The sequence below is a fragment of the Hyla sarda genome, chromosome 6 (genome assembly GCF_029499605.1).
Source record: "Hyla sarda isolate aHylSar1 chromosome 6, aHylSar1.hap1, whole genome shotgun sequence".
NCBI classification, from domain to species: domain Eukaryota; kingdom Metazoa; phylum Chordata; class Amphibia; order Anura; family Hylidae; genus Hyla; species Hyla sarda.
In genome coordinates this window covers 219,208,801-219,226,850 of record NC_079194.1, presented here as the reverse complement: position 1 = coordinate 219,226,850, position 18,050 = coordinate 219,208,801, and the positions used below count along the sequence as shown (strand labels likewise).

At 44.8% G+C, this 18,050-nt stretch overlaps 1 protein-coding gene across 7 annotated transcripts in view; it reads left to right on the top strand.

Moving 5' to 3' along the window:
* Positions 1–228: 228 nt before the first annotated feature.
* The window catches only part of PACSIN3 (protein kinase C and casein kinase substrate in neurons 3), a 100,890-nt gene continuing 83,068 nt past the window's right edge, over positions 229–18,050 (top strand). For 2 of the 7 annotated variants that reach the window (XM_056526472.1, XM_056526471.1), the window contains exon 1: positions 229–362. The gene's annotated coding sequence lies outside the window, so the exon portion shown is untranslated. Of the gene's footprint in view, positions 363–8,788; positions 8,854–9,268; positions 9,550–18,050 lie in introns of those variants that run through there. The other 5 variants (XM_056526466.1, XM_056526473.1, XM_056526465.1 and 2 more) reach the window with 5 other exon arrangements.

Here is an 18,050-nt window from a genome sequence, read left to right as displayed (position 1 = left end):
ACCCATAGGGCAGGGTTCCCAAACTGTGGCTTTCTAACTGTTGCAAAGCTACAGCTCCCCCTGAAGGCTGTCAGGGCATGATGGGAGTTGTAGTTTTGCACCGTGTCAGATGATATGGTATATTATAACAACAGGTGATACATTACACTACCTAAATCCAATGGCTGTGCAGCCATGAGGGAAGCCTGCAGCTCCACAGGGAGGCGGGCGGAGGGGGAGCTTATTAATTACCGGGGAGGGAGGAGGGCTCCCTGCGGATTGTACACAGGGGCAGGACGGAGCCGGGGACACTGCGGGCAGAGGAGGGGGCTGCACACAGCTAGAGCCGCTACACGGAGGGCACAGGCCGAGCGACCACACAGGTGAGTGACCGGCCTCCTGTCAGGTGGGGGAGGCGGGAGAAGTCGCAGTGAGTGGGTGATGTGTAGGATTGTAGGGTCTGAGGCGTTAGTGACGGGTGGGAATGTGGCGGGGTCTATATTGGGGTATGTGTGATAAGCCCCCTCTAAGGAATATAGGGCTGTATGCCTGTTACTAGTCCATAAACTACAACCATGACTTGTCTCTATGTATCAGTCACACATATGGCTCCATTGCCTTCTATGTATCTATTTCCCAATGGCCGGAGGATTGCAACACGTTCTACATGAAGTCCCTGATGACGTCAGCCAGAGGTGGGGGGTAGTAGGGTGCATGCAGTGAGGTCCCTGGGTTTAGTTGGGTGCATGTCAGTGCCCATTACCTAGGGGGAGGTGCATGCAATGAGGTCCCTGATGCCACTCAGAGGTGGAGGGGCAGTGGGGTGCATGCAGTGAGGTCCCTGATGAAATCCGCCAGGATAGGGGCTTGGGTTAGTGGGGTGCATACCAGTGCCAATTGCCTTGGGTGGGGGTTAGTGGGGTGGATGCAATGGTCACCCTAATGACGTCACCCAGAGGTAGTGGGGTTCGTGCAGTGAGGTCCCTGATTAAATGAAAAACCAAATGGGGGATTATTTGGCCCCTGATGAGGTCCCCTAGTGTGGAGAGGGTGTAGTCAAGTGTTTCTCAACCATGGTGCTTCCAGCTGTGGCAAAACTACAACTCCCAGCATGCCCGGACAGCCAAAGGCTGTCCGGGCATGCTGGGAGTTGTAGTTTTGCCACAGCTGGAAGCACCATGGTTGGGAAACACTAGTGTAGTCTGTTGCATGTAGTGAGGTCTGCTGTAATGCTGCTCATAGTGACAAATGTGGGGGTTTAAAGGGGTACTCCACTGGAAAACATTTTTCTTTAAACCAACTGGTGCCAGAAAGTTTAAACAGATTTGTAAATTACTTCTCTAAAAAAATCTTAATCCTTCCTGTACTTATCAGCTGTTGCATGCTTCACCGGAAGTTCTTTTCTTTTCTGTCTGACCACAGTGCTCTCTGCTGACACCTCTGTCCATGTCAAGAACTGTCCAGAGCTGGAGAGATTTTCTATGGGGATTTGCTCCTACTCTGGACAGTTCCTTAAATGGACAGAGGTGTCACCAGAGAGCACTGTGGTCAGGCAGAAAGGAAATTAAAAAAGAAAAGAACTTCCTGTGGAGCATACAGCAGCTGAGAAGTACTGAAAGGCTTAAGATTTTTTTTAAATAGAAGTAATTTACAGATCTGTTTAACTTTCTGGAGCCAGTTGATAAAAAAAAAAAAAAAAAATAGTTTTCCAATGGAGTACCCCTTTAATCTTGCCAGAAGCTGCATGGGTGTATTCACATGAGGCAGATTTTGTTGTAGAAATGTCTAAGGACTCGTGCGGAGATTCCACTTGGGTATGCCACCTAACAAGTCAAGGGAACTGACATTAGGCCACAGAAATTTCTGCATCAAACTTACTGCATGTAAACTCAACCTAAGGGCATGTTCACATGTGCAAAAGTAGCTCCAAAGAAGCACCCATGTACTTCAATGACTACCAAAAAATCTCTTACAAAAAGGAGCACTAAAAACAGAAGTGACAGGGCACTATTATTTTCAGTGATGTTTTTCGTTGAAGTAAATGGGTGACGCTGGCTATCCGGGCATGCTGAGTGTTGTAGTTGTGCAACAGCCGGAGAGCCACAGGTTTCAGATGACAGCTCTAAAATCGAATTTTGGTAAATCTTAACCAGAAATACAGCTAAATTGCCCCACATCAGTTTCCTTAGAGGAAAACAGGGAGTGCGTGGGGTGTCGTCATGGTTACCCTCCAGAGGATGATGAATGTTGGGTGGAGTACACCAATGTAATTTGTGTTCCTTGTGGATTATAAGTTGGCACCTTTATGTTCTGTTATGCCTATATGTTACAGAGATATGCAAAAAATGTTCTACTTTTGCTCAGGGGTGTGAATCGGCAAGAATTTGTCGATACGATACGTATCGTGATACACATATGGCGATACGATATATCGCGATATATCCTGATTCTGTCTCAAAAACAATGTCTTTTACACTTTTATTAAAACTTTTTTTTTATACACTTTATTAGACTTTTAGGAGGAATCATTAGATTCCTCAGACAGATGAATAGAGTTCTATTGAACTCCATTGATCTGCAATCCATTGATAAAGCCTGGTCAAGCCAGGCTCTATCAATGACAGAGTCACAGGACAGCAGGAAGCAGAGGTAAGGCCTCCGGCTACCTCTATAGTGGATTGCCCACCCGCGATCGTGCTGCGGGGGGGGGGGGGGGGGATCCACCCCACAAGCCCACCAGGGAGCATTCACAGATCCCTTTTGACGCCGCATGCTGGCTATTAGCGGCGGCCCCCGGCTACTGAAAACGGCCAGGGGCTGCAGAGTATGGAGTGGGCAGGAGTCCGGAGCCCGCTCCATACAGACTGCTGCGTGCCGCATGCTGGCTATTAGCGGCAGCCCCTGGCTACTGAAATCAGCCGGGGGCCGCAGAGTACGGTGCGGGGAGGATTCGGGAGCCCGCTCCATACACCCAGAGCGCTGCCGCGCTTGTCAGGTCCGGCCCTGCTTGCACAAGCCGGAAAAATTCACCTGTCCGGTGCCCGGAACTGCATGTCCCAGGCGTCGGGAGATACAAGTTCCACATCCCTAAAAAGATCGATTCAAAAATATTTTGAATCTATTCAGTATCGCGATAATCGAGTGAATCTATTTTTTTTCTTACACCCCTACTTTTGCAGAACCTACACGTTTTGTGTATTGCAGTTTCTGAATACAGTTAAAGGAGTACTCCGCCCCTAGACATCTTATCCCCCTATCCAAAGGATACGGGATAAGATGTCTGATTACGGGGGTCCTGCTGTTGGGGACCCCCATGATCTCCCTGTTGCACCCTGCGTTCATTTAGAGCGTTGGGTGCAGCACCGGAGGCTCGAGACGTCATGGCTACGAGCGGGGAGGGCCATGATGTCTCAAGCCTCCGCCCTGTATCGCCAATCATCCGGCACGGAACGAAGTTCGCTCCGTGCACCGGAAGTCTTGGGTGCTGTAGCCGACATCGCAGGGGTCCCCAAGGGCGGCACCCCGTTGATCAGACATCTTATCCCCCTATTCTTTGGATAGGGGGATAAGATGTCTAAGGGCAGAGTATCCCTTTAAAGAAAAAAACAAACCATAAGGTGGCTTATAGGTTCCCATGGCCTGGTACCATGGTTGATGGTAGTTGTAAAAGGGGAACTCCGTGTGGGAAACTGGTGGTGGCTATTATATCACTACTATGGCTCAGCTGTTATATTAATAGATTTGCACTAGGCAATGGATTTAAGTATTTTGAAATTATCTGTGAAAATTTTTTGTTTTAGACCCTTTTTAAATTGATATTTATATTTTATTATTTTGCTATGATTTTGGGTAGTTGTGGACACAAATGGTTGAGGCTTAGGCCCCTTTCACACTACAAAATTACTCCGTTTTAAAGATCCGTACGAAGTTCCGTCTGAAAATCGGCTGTAAAACGGCAGTTACAAAACCCTATACGGCTGTTAGAAAATCCCATTATAGTCTATGGGATTTTTCTAATAGCCGTTTTAACCCGTTATTGCCCCCGTTATTAATAACGGCCGTTATTTTGTGACAGGCGATTGAACGGAAGGAATAGTCCATGCACTATTTCTACCGTTACTATAAATAACGGCCGTAGAGTAATTTTGTAGTGTGAAAGAAGCCTTAAAGGGTGCCAGATACCATGGTTACTACCAGACGTTAACGTGGAAGGTGGACTGATTGAATGAGGTTAGTTTAGTGCTATCAGCTGAGTTAATTGATTTACAGCATGCTGTCTTTAGTTTATGGTTATTGTTATAGCCGCTGTGTATATACACAGGTAACGCCAAACATAGCTGTGTACATGTGCCTTTATGAGTCTGTCTTGCTCACCAACAATAGTAGAAGAGTGTAACATCTAGATTATCCTCTTATATTAAAATCTGAGTGGCAGGTTCACAGCCAAAAATGTTTGAGTCCCCCCCAATTTCCCATTTTATAAAATAATGTAATTAAAAATAAACATGTGGTATTGCCATGTGCGTAAATGTCATGCGCTGACCCCTGTCATTGTGGGTCGGTCCTGGCACCTAGCAACGGCCGGGACCTATGGCTAATCCCGGCATCACTGGAAAGTGCACTGCGTAGAAACTGAAGCACCCAAAAAAAAATTCTCTTTGAATGATCATTTGTGTATATTAGTGCATGGGAAAGATCTGAACCGTTCGTTCTTCCCAGTGCATCTCATGCTGTCACTAAAAGGGTTATCCAACATAAGGGGACTTTTTAGTACTTACCTGCTTAGGAAGGATCTGTGTTGGTCTTTGGGCTAAATGGTTGTTACTTTCTTTTTGTGATATGCCTATTTCCTGTTGGAATTCCTTTCCTCCAGCTGCAAGTCCCAGGATCCCTTGTTTGTAAGTGTGAGGTCACATTTCTCCCTCCCACACATCAGCCACCCCACCCATTGCAACACAGCTGAGCTGCTTTGCATGCTGTGCTTGAAACTACAATTTCCTGCAGCTCTGTGGAGAATGATCTCCCTCCCACCCAGCCAGTGGTCGATCCACCCAGTGAAGCACGTACAGGCTCCCTTTTAACACCTGACTAGTGATGTAATGTCTCGGGCTGCACTTCAACCTGGGAAAAACCTGAGACAATGCTCATTTTGAATGTTGCTAAAAACAAACATCGGGGCAAAGATCCCATAAGAATTAGGAGACCAGCCATCAAACTTAGGTACAGGCATTTTATGAACTACACTAATTTAAAGGGGTTCTCCGGTGCTTACACATCTTATCACCTATCCAAAGGATAGGGGATAAGATGCCTGATTGCGGGAGTCCCGCAGCTGGGGACGCCCGTGATCATGCATGCGGCACCCCGTTTGTAATCAGTCCCCGGAGCGTGTTCGCTCAGGGTCGGATTACGGGCGACTACAGGACGGGAGGAGTGTGACGTCACGCCTGCCCCCCCTGTGTGACCTTACGCTCCACCCCTCAATGCAAGCCGACGGGAGGGGGCGTGAAAGCTATCACGCCCCCTCCCATAGACTTTCATTGAGGGGCGGAGCGTGACGTCACACGGGGGGCGGAGGCCCTGTAGTCGCCCGTAATTAGACCCTGAGCGAAAACGCTCTGGGGACTGATTACAAACGTGGTGCCGCGTGCATGATCGCGGGCGTCCCCAGCTGCGGAACTCCCGCGATCAGGCATCTTATCCCCTATCCTTTGGATAGAGGATAAGATGTGTAAGCACCGGAGAACCCCTTTAACAGCCCCTGTAGCACAAGCAAAAAAAACAAAAAAAAAAAACGGAATACCCCTTTTAAATTTCTGGAAAGAGAGAAGTGTCCTTTGGAGTACCTGAAGTTAAACATTTACCTGATGTCTAGTAGTCAACAGATAATACTGTAAGATAAGATGTAGTGTTCACTATTCCACTATGTAAATAAGGATGTCCAATAGTTTTCTACTATTTCTAGTGTTTTGAATGAATGATACTGAATTTATGTTCAATTAAAAAAAAAAAAAAAAAAAAAAAATTTTTGTGGTGTAAGCTTCCTTTTAAGCACGCCTGTCTGACTTGTTGTGCTAGTTTTTACATTAGACTTTTATTTTTTTATATGGGTTAGAAATGTCAATACACTTGAACCTTGCAAAAAATCGGATCAAGTCACTATTTCCTCATCCTCACCATGGTTTCCCGGCAGACGGGCTACAGAAAACCTTTAGTCCTTCAATCCAGTTTTAACAAATCTAGTACATTTTTTAAATGACACATTGATAGGGGTCTGGGTGCAGAAACACCACCTGGTCACTAAACTGAAGAATTCCTCTCGGCTACAATCTCAATTGGTAATTGTGCTTGGTCGGAGGATAAGTGAATACTGTTAATAATTTTTCTGATACTATCATTTGCTTTGTTGACTTTCTCTATGACTCGCTGGGATAAAATATTTATTAACATTCCACAAGATTTGACCTAATGAAGTTTGGCGTTGGATGAAAGGTTATCTACACTCCCTCTCCCCCACTTTATAAAGTGTTCCTGTCCCTTGACAGGAAGTAGAAGTTTATTTTTAATAAAATGTCCCAAGAAAAGCTTCATATTCTCAAGGGCTATATTGTAGTACTTCTTGTATACCACATATCATGGGACATGTTCATAATTATGGCGCAGGGCTGTGGAGTCGGATAAATGTTCCGACTCTGGAGTTTTTTGTACTTCCAACTCCGACTCCTCTGTATTAATATGTGAATGTATTTTATACATTCCTTGAAGGAAAGAAAGGCAACATACATGTCACTACCACAAGACTACTGGCTGGGAAGCCAACAGTCTACTGTATTGAACAGTTTGTGTGCTGATCTGCTGCTGAAGATAGGGCAGTGGGAGAATCCAGGAAGGGGCATTTATTATAAAACATAATTTCCCTAGTAGAATCCCATAGTCATGTTTGTACTCTGCCCTAGACATCTTATCCCCTATCCAAAGGATATGGGATAAGATGTCAGATCGCTGGGGTCACGCTGCTGGGGACCCCCGGGATCACCGCTGCAGCACCGTGCTTTCATTACTACACAGTGAGTTCGGTCTGTGCGTAATGACGGGCGATACAGGGGAAGAAGCAGCGTGACATCATGCCTCTGCCCCTTGTGACATCATGGCCCACCCCCTTAATGCAAGTCTTTGGCAGGGGGTGTTATGACCGCCACGCCCCCTCCCAGACTTGTATTGAGGGAGCGGGCCGTGACATAACGATGCTCCGGCCCCTGTATCGCCCGTCAACGCGCACAGAGCGAACTCGCTCTGTGCAGTAATGATAGCGCGGTGCCACAGCGGCGATCCCAGGGGTCCCCAGCAGCGGGACCCCGGCGATTTGACATCTTATCCCCTATGCTTTGGATAGGGGATAAGATGTCTAAGGGCGGAGTACCTCTTTAAGCTTACAATCGAGTTTACAAGGTTTTTATAGCCTTAGCTGAATGGCAGCAGTTTTTTCCAATGGTTTACAGCTTCAGTCTTGAACTATTGACCCTCCATTCCCTTCACTTATACAAGTGTCTCTAGTCCTGCAAAAATCATATTTACTTAATCCCTTATCAGTGAGAGGCTAGGTTACCCATGGGTTCCCTGTAGCAGCAGGACACAACACTATGGAAAGTATAAGTATTGCCGCTCCTAATTGTGCGTTGTGTACCAAATAGTAAAGCACATGGAAAGCAGGCTTCTTCACGGTCACTTAACGTGTTCGTTTTGCGGTTACGTGAGGCACTGCATGCATTGGTCTTTATTCTTACAGTAGAGAAGTCATTAATTACGGTATAACTTTTTGGGAATTGGGACATTTTAAACTTGCTTTTATTTTTTATTCTAATCTAAATTTAGTAGGAGTCGGTGCATTGTTTGCCGACTCCGACTCCAGGTACCCAAAATTTCGTCCTACTCCACAGCCCTGTTATGGCGGACCAGCAGTAGCGTTTTGTTCTCTGTAAATTTCAAATGGGATGGAATGAGGCTTCTTGAATTATTTACACCAATAAATGTTGAACATAATTATAGGTGTTCTTCTCTTTTTACTACACTGATTTGATATACCATAAAGTCAAATCTATGTAGGGGTTCAGCCAGTGTTGCGTGCCCCCCCCCCCCAAGAAAAACAAAAACAAACTGGTGTTACATGAAAGATCACTCTATATTAGGAGTTAATCCCATCTCCTAAAGTGATTGCATATCCCTAGGTTATTCCATCACTTTACGATCAGTAGGAGTCCAGAGTCGGAGACCCCTACTAATCCTGAGAATAAAGTGGCTGCATCACAGAATCAGGTGTCGAAGAGGGGACATCCCCTACAATGATAAGGTAATGAAACATTCTAGCGATCACTTTGAGATGGAAATAAGGCCCTGTTCACAATAAGGAAATGTTGCTCGGAGTTTCCACAGGGATTTTAATGGGATTCTGCTTCTCAGAGCCAGAATAGAGAGCCATTCTGGGAGCTGTTCCTATTGGACTTGAGCCAATCTTGTATTACAATCTAAATGGTCACCATGTAGTGCTTCACTTTGATGGTAATTGTCTGGTCACTGTGGTGCCCACATATTAAAATGAGACAAAACCTTTAAGGCTTGGCTCACATTGAGATATTAAAACAAAAAATGCATGTTGAAAAGTCCCTGGCTGAATGCTCCAGCCGCTACTTCTGAGACAGACTCGTCTTGTGCAGTGACAGCCCGCTCAGCCAATCATTGGCTGCAGCAGTGTCCCACCTCACCGATTGGCTGAGCGGGCTGTCACTGCCGAGAGGAGTCCATCTCAGATGTAGCAGCCAGAGCGTTCAGTGGGGGACTAGAAGACTTCACAGGGGGATCAACAAGGAACTGAGCTAGGTAAGTATGTATTATTTTTATTGCAAACGGAAATACCCCTATAAGGATTTATATAAAAAAATAAAATAAAAAACAAACACACACATTTTCCGGAGAATATTTCAGCTGATGCCCTTTTGACTTTTTTGTTTTTGTTTCTTGTGTAGCATCAAAACAATCCCAGTCCTATCCGGGCTAATAGTTGTAGCATATGAGTGCATGTAGCATGATCACTTGAAACATTGTTTTAGTGCTACATATTGTGTTTAAAAAGTCAGCTTCTATCTCTGTCATGATCCTAGATCTCCTTATTAACCTATGTATATGGGCATCTAATATAAAGCAATGTTCGGTTGTGTGCACAGTGAGCCTGGACGGGCACATTAGCTCCCACCATACCCCCTCCCATCGATTCCATTTTTTTCTTCTTCTTTAGAACAAAGCGTGTTCTGTCCAGTTTAGCCCTGCGATGCCTTAACAAATTCAAAGGGGGCTCCTCCGCTGTATGCGGTCTGCGGACGCTCTGGCATATTCCTGCGTTACGTAGATTAATTCAATCCATGTCTGAATACAGCTCCCTCACACAGCGCTGCTGCTCTGTGCCAACACAGATTGAAATTTTCCAACCTACTTGTTTGCCAGACAGACCAAAGGCTCCTGAGGCAGTGTTTACCCTTGCGTTCCCCGTCTGCAGCCACACTCTGGATTTCGGGCCAGGTAAGGCTCTGTATTACAACCTTGACGTTGGGGGAAGGAGGGTTTGGGCATTTAAATTGGATATCCGTAGCAGCTCGTACCCTGTTGAATTGGGGGCAGGGGCTGCCTGCGGGGGGAATGGGCTGCAGCCTGGCCGTTAATGCTCCTGCAGTAATGTGACCTATTTAGCTGCAAGATATTTCTGCCCAAAGTGAGTGAAAGATTTCAGGGAGGGGTAATGCATGGAGGACTCTGGTCAGGTGTTGCTGCTTTTTGTAAAGGTTAAAAACTCTTCCGAAAATCCTATGTTGAAACTCAAGCCTCCCTCCCCATCCCCCCCCCCCCCCCCCCCAAAATAAAATCTGGTGACCGCATTAACTCTTTAGAAACCAGTGCCCTGCATTGCCTTTGGTGCAGTGCAAAATGTTTAATTTATCCTGACACCCTCCCGTCCTGTTGCTGACTGAATACACAATATATCCTGTTAGGTTTTGGAACAGTTGCAGTATCCTGCAGTGACAGAAACTGCTGCCTGACAGTAGATCTATTTAGGGATGAGCCAAGAAAATGTGTATTTTCTGTGCAATTTAAAACCAAGGAGGGGAGGGGGGTTGGCAGTGTCTTGTGGGGGTCTTCTTCTGCCAATAATATGCTCATCATTTTTGTGCCGTTTTAGCTTGGGGAGGGACTGGGGCTGTGGGAAGAGATGCATAGTTCTTTTCAGCTTGTACTGTGTGGGTATAAGGAAGGCACTCATAGCTGACTCAATGTCCTTTAAAACCGGTCAGGGCAGTTCCTGCGCCAGCTGCGGATCAGAAGATCCCACAGCCCATGGCATTTTTTTGTGCTTTGGAATGATTTGTATGGTATGGTGTAAGGACGGTAGGGTCTGTGACAAAGGTGAGCAACTCCAAGGTAGATGGCATTGGTACAGTACTGTCTTTACGAAATGTAGGGAGTGACTTTAGGGTGGGAGAATAAAATACATAAATGATTGCAACAGTGTTCGTGTTTTGGCAAGCCCAATGTGCTCGGGTAGTGTTTTCCAAATAGTGTGCCTCCAGCTGTTGCAATTCTACAACTCCCAGCGTGCCCAGACCGCCGAAGGCTGGAAGTTGTAGTTGGGAGCTGTAGTTTTACAACAGCTGGAGGCACACTATCTGGAAAACACTGCTATGGAATGGAAATCCTCTCCAATCATATATGCAGTCTATGTAGGCCCCTGTGTTATCCTGAAAGACCCAAGGGGAGTTAAACATTCTGTGCGGGGATAATCAAGGCCATGCAGTATTTTGTTTTGATATAAAAAGGTTAATGAAGTTTATTTTTTTATTTTTTTTTAATGAAATGTGTTCTTTTAAAGGGGGTTTCCATACAGGGGACACTTATATGTGAACTTAACCATCTGTAGTTCAGGGAAATGCTTGTCAGCTTGGCATGACAAAAACTTCAGTCATTAGGACAGGCTTGCCATCTTGAATCAAAGGGAAACTGTCATCAGTGTCACCCACACTAACCTGTTGGTATAGGCAGGTAGTGCGAGTGACACTGATTATAACAATACTTACCCCTGATCTGTGGTCCTGTTGACGTCTGCATGCTCCTGCACAAAGCCTGCCACCAGAATAAGAAGTATAACAGATGAATGGGACCATGAATCTGGGGTAGGTAAGTAACGTTTTAATCAGTGTCCCCCCCGAACTACCCACCTGTACCAACAGAATAGTGTGGGTGACACGGATGATAGATTCCCTTTAAAAAACTTCCTTTGCCTCTGTGGGGAAGGGGTAGTGACAAGTGCATGAAGACTTTTCTAGTCCTCCCCATCATTTTTTGCCTTGGTTGTGGTGGATTTTTGCTTCAGATATCTGTAATCCTTATGATACTCTCTTGCTGTGTAAACAGTTAAGTTACCACAGTAGAGTTCTTATAGCCAGGTACATATAGCCATTAAAGATCTTCTAATATGTGTGGGATGCTGCACCATTTATTTACTTCCGATGCCGTTACTAGGATGGCTTGTCTTTTACAACCCCTTTTCAAAAGCATACTTAGGGGTATGGATGTAAAAGATCCGGGTCCTTTACTCCACACCCCCCCCGCTCCCCCCTTGGCAAACCGGGTCTAAAGATATTTTACATAGACATTAATTTTATTGGCACTTTATATTCCTTTCTTAGCAGTGGTATGTGATCCCTTAATGTTTGGCTCACCTTAGGGGTCCTATGTTGGGACGATATGCACTGCATATGGCAATTTACATTATCGCTGTTATATCCTATCTGTATGGGGTAATACTGTTGTGGAATTGTGGAACAACAGTAAAAAGTTAGAGACCTCTGGTGTATAGCAATGTATTTGTAGGGTAAAGGAGATACGCCCCTTGTCATAAGCAGATTTGGATGGTAAACCTCGATAAAATAGTGGGTGGAGACACTGGCCAGTCACTGTCTGCACGTGCTGTAAATTGAGGAGACTGAGAGTCGGCTTCATCTCCTCACTGTGCGTTCGCCGAAAAGAGACTGATTGTGCATTTGCTAAATTTATGCTGGCTTCTGGTGATGTACCCTGCACTCAAGGCTACACACCAAAATAAGGGGAGGGAACTTGTGGCCACTGTGACTGCAAAAGGAAAGAGAAAAACCCCTTGAATGGGGAAGATGAGCCCTGTTTTAAATGTAAAAATCTGGCATCTATATAATTATATAAAGTTATCGTCTGGATGGCGTCAACCTGCACTATTGTACTGTGGGCTGTGTATGCATCAGTACAGTGGTGACCTAATGTTATACATTTGTGAGACATAAAAACGTTTCCTTAAATTATCCTTGTCTTTATTATCATTTTGAGCGAACGTACAGTACATTGGCTCGAAACGAACCTGGTGGCCCGGCCATTGATTACTTTAGTCTGCTTAAATTAGTTAAGCTTTCAAAGTGCTCAGTTGGCCTGGAAAAGTCTGGGATGACAGTCGCTAAGAACTGTATCCACCTCTTCCAGGCCACCGGAGTACTTGGAAAGTTGAACTAATTTATGCAGACTAAAGTAATCAATGCCAGAGCTGTGAGGTTTGTTAAGTCTATGTACTGTAAGTTCACTCAACTCAAATATTAAACTAAAATCCAGAAATTTTTAGTTTTGGTTGTTTCTACTTAATAGGCGAGAAGTCCTTGAAGGAAAACTCTTCACTCTTCTGTAGAAGTCAATGAGTCTTGTCTACAGGTTCCTGTGACACATATCTGCTATGAAGCAAATGTGAATGTGGGTAATAGCATGTATAGAAAATAAAGTAAAAAAAATAAAAATCTACATTCAGAAATAAGCATTTTCATAGATTTTACTTCTAAATGATAAATGTAGGTGATACGTTTGCTTTAGTAGCCATGTTAGGCTTGGGAGAAGCTGACACTGTTGTTCCTTGATCATAGAAATCTTATTTTGTACATGAAGCCATACTGTATCTCTTACTATCTGATCACTGTGTCTTTAAGGATTACAAAGCTGTAAGTAGCTTACATTTGCATTTGGTTAACCCCTATTAAATCACTTATTTTCCTCCTTAGTTTAGAAGCTAGGACCCAAATATGAATAATATTTGTTTCAGCAGATTGTTTCTGGTAGGTCTTATAGGATTTTTAGGTCTTCCTCATTCCTTTTTCTTTGCAAATTGAATGCAGTGAACACAAAAAGGAGCCCATGTTATGCGGAGGTTGTGTATCCAGCTTGCGTTGGATGGAAATTTCCTTTAAACAGTTGCTGTGTAGTGGTTACATAGAAATTCTCCAAAAAGGCTATCCTTTCTTTTATCCTTTTTAAATGATTAGTTTGGCAGATAGTTGTTAGGAAGTTGGTTTTGGTTTTCCAGCTGTTGCACTGCTATGACTCCCAGCATGCCCTGGCAGCTGGACTGGATGGCAATTGTTTTAAAGCTAGTTCAATATATAATATATATGGTACCCATTATACCATAACTGCTTGGAATGGTTTGGACTGAATTATGAAAGTTTAAAAAAGTAAAAAAACTGAGCAAAAATGTAGTCTGAAAGCACTGGGAACACACACTTAGACCAGTTTCAAAGAAGCCTAATACCACTGAAAATTCCAACCGACCGAGGGTCTAATGACCTGAACTTACAGTATCGGAGGGATCTATGGTGCTGTCAGGTCATTAAACTTGTGGACTTGGTGTGTAGTGAAATGTGTATAGAGCCAGGGCCAGTGCAGAAGATCGCAGGGGGTCCCAGCCGTCGGACCCATCGCGATCAGTCCTTTGTGGATAAGGGATAAGTTGCTCTATGCTGCAGTACCCCTTTAAGGCTCAGCTCAGGCCATATTATTGCACTTTTTCTTTGGGGGGGGGGAGAATTAACCAGGATTTAATTGGACCCAAAAATGATGTCTCTTATTTTTGGAACATAGAAGTCAGTGGCCACAGCATTAGGATCCTGTTGCATCCTGTTTTAACCCCTTCATACCTCAGCGTACCTGTGCCATAAAACTTTGTTGAGAAAGGAGCACTTCGGTATCAGATCCACTGCAAATACTGGTGTGATGACTGCGCTTCTCCCTGGGTAGTGTGGTTTGCTTTTTATCCATCATGGGCTCACTTGTTATGTGGTGGTCTGAAATTTTTTTTTCTATTTGTAGTAGTGCCGGGCAGTATATCGGTTCATACCGAATTTTTTTTTTTTCTGGACGATATGAATTTTGCCCACACCGCTATACCGCTGGGGCAGCCCCCCCCTCCCCCCCCCTAGAATGAGTGAATTATCTGCTGCAGCGCGCTGTCCCCATGTGTCATGTGACCCGTGAGTGCTGTTCTGCTTTCCTTCTGCCCCCCCAATGAATTATCAGCTGCTCTGTCCCCACATCATGTCACCCGCAAGCGCTCCTCTGCTCATCCTCCTATGAGTTGCGGGCCGCCGGTGCTAGAAATCTGTACTGTACTACAAATAACGTTGCCCGGCTACACAAATAAACAAAATAAACTTTAACTTCCCTTCTGACGTTCCCCCGTTAATGGCCTCACTGTCCCTCCGCTGCGGTCCTGGGGGTGGGAACGTCATAGAGCCGTCAGCCTATCACTGGCCGCAGCGATGTCCCGCCTCGGCCGCTGATAGGCTGAGCCCACTGTCATGTAAGGAGCAGGCCAGCTTCATACATGACAGTGCACTCAGCCTATCACCGGCTGCAGCGATGTCCCGCCTCGGCCGCTCATAGGCTGAGCCCACTGTCATGTAAGGAGCAGGCCAGCTTCATACATGACAGTGCACTCAGCCTATCACCGGCTGCAGCGATGTCCCGCCCTGGCCGATGATGGGCTGGCGGCTCTGTGACTTTCCTGTCCCAAGGAAACGGCAAGAGGACTGCAGCGCAGGACAGGGAAGATGGTACCAGAGCAACGGGGGAACGTAGGCAGGTTAAAGTTTTTTTGTTCCTTTTTGCAGTCCGGGAAACGTTATTTGTAGTACAGTACAGATTTCTAGCGCCGGCGGCCCGCAAGTCATAGGAGGATGAGCAGAGGAGCGCTTGCGGGTGACATGAAGTGGGGACAGCGCAGCTGATAATTCATCATTGGGGGGGGGGGGGGGTTGTTGGAAGAGAAGCAGCGCCCAGGACACCGGGGAGGGGGTTTGGGTAATACCGTTAAGTATTGTGGAACCACCACCCCTTACAACAATACAGTGATACACGTTTTTGCTCATACCGCCCAGCTCTAATTTGGGGTGTGAGGTGGCAAAAATGGCTGTAGTGGGTGTGTTTTTTTTTGTTTTTTTTTTTTTTGATGGGAAGGTCAACCTGTTACGGGAAGATTTCCACCACTGATGAAGACCTTGCACAACTTATGGAAGCTTCTAACAAAAAAGGTTGGGCTCTGCAAGCCAATATGGACTTTATCTACTCAAGTGGTTATGCATGGAGCATCTTTTGGCTTAGGAAGCAAGGTTACTTGGAGGCCATGGTTGGTAAATGGACATTCACTAAAAGTTTTGTATTTGGTCGTCCTGTCTGCATCTCCATTAAGGGGTGAGATGTTTAGGATCAGCTGGGATGAAAGCCTAACCTTCATTACCAAGTCTAATGTATTCTATAACCTCAGTAACTATTATGCACCTTTTGTGTACGGCTTGTATGAAAGATTTGTTGTGTTCAAAGCGGCAGGTTCAAGTCAGAGCCTGAAATCCTGGGCTTAGGGACTTTGATCTCCATTCCATATGCTGAGTCTCTATATAGGATCCAGTGAATGAGCTGCTCTGTTCTCGCAGTGCTGTGTGGGTACATTTGCTGAGCACCACATTTACATTCTTTTAATTCCCTGCCCTGATTGTGTCCCATCTTTTTGCTGACCACTCTGTCAAGGAGATTAAAGGGAACTTTCTTTCCAAACTTTACTTCAAAAGGAAATGTAACATCCAGATGCCTTCAATAGATCTCTGCTCCCTGGAAAGGTTATGTTCTTTTTATTGTTGGATTTACAGTTCTTTCTTCTTCCCATATTTTCGGTAATTTGGCTGTATTTTGACTGCTGTTTTCTGGCACAGCTATGGTCAGTGACTCTCTGGTATTGTCTGCATTGTCTTTTGGAAATCTGAACTAGTCTGAAATCTCTTCTCCTCGGAGGCTTTGGTTGCTGCTTTCTTACCTCCAAACTTTATACTACAACTTTATACTACAACTTTATACTACAACTTTATACTACAACTTTATACTACAACTTTATACTACAACTTTATACTACAACTTTATACTACAACTTTATACTACAACTTTATACTACAACTTTATACTACAACTTTATACTACAACTTTATACTACAACTTTATACTACAACTTTATACTACAACTTTATACTACAACTTTATACTACAACTTTATACTACAACTTTATACTACAACTTTATACTACAACTTTATACTACAACTTTATACTACAACTTTATACTACAACTTTATACTACAACTTTATACTACAACTTTATACTACAACTTTATACTACAACTTTATACTACAACTTTATACTACAACTTTATACTACAACTTTATACTACAACTTTATACTACAACTAGCAGCTGCCCACATATTTGCCATAGCTCAAAGAGAGGTTCTATTGGGTCTTTTCAACGGGTCTCTTTTAGTTTGTCTGTTATAATAGCCATTGGCTGATTGTGCTGCCAGTTGGAAAAGATGAACATTAAAGTGGCACTATGCCCCTAGACATCTTATCCCCTATCCAATAGATAGGGGATAAGATGTCTGATCGTGGGGATCCCGCTGCTGGGGACCCCCGCGATCTCCCTGCTGCACCCGGCATTCATTTAGAGCAGTGTTTCCCAAACGCGGTCCTCAAGCACCCCCAACAGGTCATGGTTTCTGGATTTTCTTAGTCTTTTCACAGGTGATATAATTTTGGTCAGTGAATTCCGGCATCACCACAGTTATATCACCTGTGAAAGACTAATGGAATCCTGAAAATATGACCTGTTGGGGGTGCTTGAGGAACACGTTTGGGGAAACACAGATTTAGAGCATAGGGTGCAGCGCCAGTGGCTCGTGACGTCATGGCCACGCCCCGCTCGTGATGTCACTGCCACGCCCTCTCAGTGAAAGTCTATGGGAGAGGGTGTGATGGCCATCACGCCCCCTCCCGTAGACTTGCATTGAGGGGGCATAGCCTTGACGTCACGAGTGGGGCGTGATTGTGAATTCACTAGCCTCCACCCCGCATCGCCAGTCATCCGGCACGGAGAGAAGTCCACTCCCTGCACCAGATGTCTGGGGTGCCGCAGCCGAGATCGCGGGGGTCCCGCCGCTGGGGACAGTGGATAAGATGTCTAGGGGCGGAGTACCCCTTTAACCAAGTATTTTAAGTATGCTCCCTTTGCCCCTAATGTTGATGGTAAGAGAACCCCTTCAGGCTGGGTTAAAACACAGTAAAACAAAAAATAGGGCTGCATTATTAATCTAACAATGTGCTGTATAATAGTATATTGAAAAGCTGCCCTCAGCGCGCACACAGTGTAAAAAATAAATAAAATGTAATTCAGATGTTAGACTTCTGGACGTTTAATCAATGTGTGGGCTGATAGCTGCTTTTCCATAGACTCTTATACTGTTTAGAAACCTTTTTATACCTATTTTATAGCAATATCTATCTTTTACACAAAGAACACATCACCTATCAGCAGGATACGTGAGAAGTGTCTGATCCGTGGTGTTCTGACCTCTTGGACGTGGTGGTTGGACATTCTCGCTACAGCTTCATGGAGTTCTGTGGCCTTAAACAAGATGGTAAAATATGAAATATAACTAAAGCAAGGGTCCCATTCACACAGCTAAGAACAGACTAAAGATGGTCATACGTATAATATTGGATAATGACCATCTGATGTGTATGGGGATGTCTGACTTTTCCTAACAGCAGAAGTGGAGGGTGAGGAAGATCAGGTATGTAGGAAACCTGTCTGATCTTTTGTTTTCATAAGAGAAAGTGCTGTCAGAGGGGTACGGGAGTTACTTGG